General features: G+C 58.0%; 1 long non-coding RNA gene across 1 annotated transcript in view; it reads right to left on the bottom strand.

The window, feature by feature from the left end:
• The window catches only part of LOC121015145 (uncharacterized), a 29,378-nt gene extending 25,654 nt beyond the window's left edge, over positions 1–3,724 (bottom strand). Inside the window, exon 1 of the long non-coding RNA XR_005783658.1 lies at positions 3,651–3,724. This is a non-coding gene — a long non-coding RNA (uncharacterized LOC121015145). The remainder of the gene's footprint in view (positions 1–3,650) is intronic.
• Positions 3,725–3,868: the final 144 nt, after the last annotated feature.

Genomic DNA, 3,868 nt, shown 5'->3' with positions numbered 1-3,868 from the left:
CCTCCCCTCCCCTCCCCTCCCCTCCCCTCCGTGTCCCACAGGGTCTGTGTCTGACCCTCCTGCTGCTGGCCGTGTTCAAGAAGGCGCTGCCCGCCCTCCCCATCTCCATCACCTTCGGCCTCATCTTTTACTTCTCCACGGACAACCTGGTGCGCCCTTTCATGGACACCTTGGCCTCGCATCAGCTCTACATCTGACGGCGGGCCGGGCGCCGTGGGCTGGCGGCCCTGGGCAGGTCGTGACGGGTGCCCCCGCGTAGTGTCCATATGTCTCTGAGACTTTTCTTTCCTTGACGAGAAAGAAAGAGAAGGGAGTGTCGTGTTTACTTGGCGAAGAGGAAGAAGCAGCTTTTTGGCGCTAGTTGTTTGGTCGCCGGAGCACGGCTCACCGACCGAGGGACCGAGGACGGCCGTGTGGACGAGGACGGTGCGGCGAGGCCGCCTGGCCCGGCACCACAGCCCGGGGTGCTCCGCGGGCCAAGGCGAAGGAAGGGACCAGGAGTCCGTGCTGGGATGGCGCTGAGCACCTGCCCGCTGTGGCCGCAGAAGGAAGCCAGCGTGCCCTGCGTGGAATGTCCCCAGTGCTTCTGTCTGTGACGTCGTTGTTATTTTATTACCTTTAGAAGCCGGGTCCTGTTCTCGCTCCGGCAGTTACTGCTGTGAAGTGGCTTAATATCAAAATCAATAAATAAGTGAATCCTGTTGGAATGCTGGATTCGGTCCATTTCTAAGCGCCGAGCCCTCCCACCCCACGCGTCTCGTGGCCGCTCGCGGGAGGACGTGTGCTCCCGGCTCGGAGGGAGGACGCACCCAGGAGAGGGGCTAACGGCCCCGTGTGCAGTCATCTCTCCAGGTAGCTTGCTCAGCTGGGGTGTGCGGGGCGAGGGGCGCCCAACGGCCCGCAGCTCGGACGTGTGCGGGGCTGCTGGCCCTGGGCAGACCCCCCGCTGGCCCCGCTGTCTTGTCACCAAGACCAGCAGTGCGGTGCCTGGATGAACCAGTGTGCCCTGGGGCGGCACTCGAGAGCCCCGCTGTCGTCCCTTCTGCGGCCACCTCGGGGTGCCGTGAGGGGAGAGTGGACTGGCCGGCGTCTCCCTTTCCCCTCCGCATCATCCTGGGCCACAGAGAGAATCTCAGCGAAGCTTCCAGCCGGGCCCGAGCCCTGGGGCAGCCGAGCAAACACAGGCCTGTGGGTGCCGTCCTGACCGCGGCCCCGTGTCCTTGTTCCTGAAATGATGTAGGTGCCCTGCAGCTGTGTATTTGTCGCGAGAGAATGAAATCGTGTATTTCGACGTTTGACGTCGCTTGCTTTTCCCTGGGCTGTTTGTGGGAGAGCAGAAGGAACCGGGGAGCCCGGAGGCCAGACGCGGACTGGCCGCGGGTGGCATTTCCCGCGCTGGCGCTTGGAATCCGGACACCATGACTGCCGGTGACTAACTCACGGTCAGAGTCCAGGTGGTGGCATCACAGCCCGGAAAGCCAGAAGTCGGTGGGAGTCTCAGCAGATGAGGGCCGGTCCCTGGTGGTAAACGGGAGGAAAAGCTGGGATTAAATCGTTCGGGTTGGGAATTGAACGAATAGCTCGGGGGTTGGGGGGGGGGGTGTCCACAGATGAGTCCTCATTTGTTAGGTGTGGACAGTCGTTGCCCAAGGCCTGACCAGGGTGCTGGGGGCGGAGGCCACGTTTAGGCGGACAAGCAGAGGGTGGGGGGCCCTGCATCCAAGGGACCGACGGGGAGGAGAGCGGAACGGTGCCCGCGAGGACGCGCCAAGACAGAAAACAAGGGAATGTCGCTAGGCCAGGGTTGGGGGGGCGGCAGGTGACCTGCAGGGAAACAAAGGTATCTAAAGAGACGTTGCTGGGGAAGCCGGAAGCTGGTCCCGACAGCTGAGAGCCTGGGGCCCTGACCCAGGGGCGGGGACAAAATTGGTGGTTCAGACTTGCTGGGCGGGCACGTGCCTAGGTTCCCCACGTAACCAGCCTATCGGTCTTTATGTGTTTTCCCACATCTCCAGATTTTTAAAAATAAATCCTTAGGGGCGCCTGGGTGGCTTGGACGGTTAAGCGTCCGACTCTTGGTTTTGGCTCAGGTCACTGATCTCACGGTTCGTGGATTTGAGCCCCGCGTCCGGGATCGCACACGGGAACCAGCCGTGGTTACGGCGTCTCCCAAGAGCAGAGCGAGAACGATACAACGTATGGAGGTTGGGGCCTAGCGAGCCGACTCGTGTTCTGTTACCAGAGGCCGGTAACCTCTCTGGGCCTCTCTGGGCCTCAGTGTCTGACGCTCATAAAGCGAAGGACGTAGAACATGCTAGTGATTTGCCAGCTTGTGATCTGGAGCTGGGTGAAGGTGACCTGATGGCATTTTCACGGATTTTAGGAGGCCACGACAAGGCAGCTCAAACCATTAGCTACGACGGCAGTGAGCTTTGTAGACCAAAGTGGAGGAACCCCACACAAGTCTGGGAGGGGGGAAGGCGGGACCCCTGGCCCCTCGCCGGGGACTTCCGCTCACCATCCCTGGCTCGGCCCTACTGACAGGGTCCTGTGTGTTGAGGGTAGTTTGGAGGGGCTGGTGTGGGCAGAGGGGGACTCCGTTGGGACCCCGGACAGAGACCCTTCTGGATGGACCTGATCTGCTCTGATTTCAGGAGCGAGTTAGTTTATTCGTGCCAGAGAACTTACCCGTACTGGGTGGGCTCCAGGCAGCGTGGAGATACAGAAGGAGGAGACCCAGGTCTCAAGGGGCTCAGAGTCCGGTTCACTGGAAGTATGTCCAGAAGCTTCCAGAAGCCCAGTGGCAAAGCCAACAGCAGTGTGGAGCTGGTCAGAGGCGTCTGTGCGGGGCCCCCAGAGGCCACCTGCAGGGAAAGGGAGCCTCTCTGACTCCAGACAGCCACCCTGCGTCCCTGTGTCTCCAGGTGTGAAGGAATCCATAAAACACTCAGGCTGCTGTGTCTACAAGCACCTGTGGGCCCTAGTGGAGGGTAACAAATTGGTTAAATCAGGAGAGGCCTTGTCTTAATTTAGGCTCCTGGTGGCACACACCGTCAGGCGTGTGGATCTCAGGACAAGAACGGGGCACCGCGGTCTGGTTTGGTCGGTTCGGCGGTTCGAGGAAATCGTCATCGATAATTGTCTCGTTCTTTGTTTTCCCCTCCGGCGCTCCCACCTGCACGGAGCCAAGTGCACAGAGGCGAGGCGGGAGAGAGAAGAGAATGGATCTGTGTCATTTTTTGAGGTCAGTGGAAATCATTCTTCGAAGCGCCCCCCACCCCCACCCCAGGCAGATTTGCTCCCGAATCCTGAATCGGTGGGCACCATGTCTCTTCCCTGGACGACAAGCATGGGGTCGTCACGGCCAGTGGAGACCAGTAGGGTCTTGTTCCGTTGATCAAGTATTTTGGATCAATAAGTGATGTTGTACTTTTGCCTGGTTGGTCTAGACCTAAATCACCCGGAGGTGATTTTATTCTCCAAGGTCACCCCAACCTACACTGTTGGCCAACAATTGGTTTGACGTTTAGTTTATTCTTTTTATCTTGTTAGCTATCAGTGGTTATCCGCTCTGATCGAAGCCTACGCAAGGAGAAATATTTCTTGCTACTCATATTAGCATTATTGCTTGTATTGTTAAATTGATTAACCCGGTATTAAGTTAGCAGTTGGTTGCATATTTTTGACATTAAGATGTTTTCATTGTTGAGCTTGAACGCTTTCTTTTTTTTTTTTTAAAGAAACCATCTTTTTTTTTTTATGTTTATTTATTTTTGGGACAGAGAGAGACAGAGCATGAACGGGCGAGGGGCAGAGAGAGAGGGAGACACAGAATCGGAAACAGGCTCCAGGCTCTGAGCCATCAGCC

Source organism: Herpailurus yagouaroundi, unplaced genomic scaffold (genome assembly GCF_014898765.1).
Source record: "Herpailurus yagouaroundi ecotype Mexico unplaced genomic scaffold, PumYag 205, whole genome shotgun sequence".
NCBI classification, from domain to species: Eukaryota; Metazoa; Chordata; class Mammalia; order Carnivora; family Felidae; genus Herpailurus; species Herpailurus yagouaroundi.
This window is presented reverse-complemented; position numbering and strand designations above follow the sequence as displayed.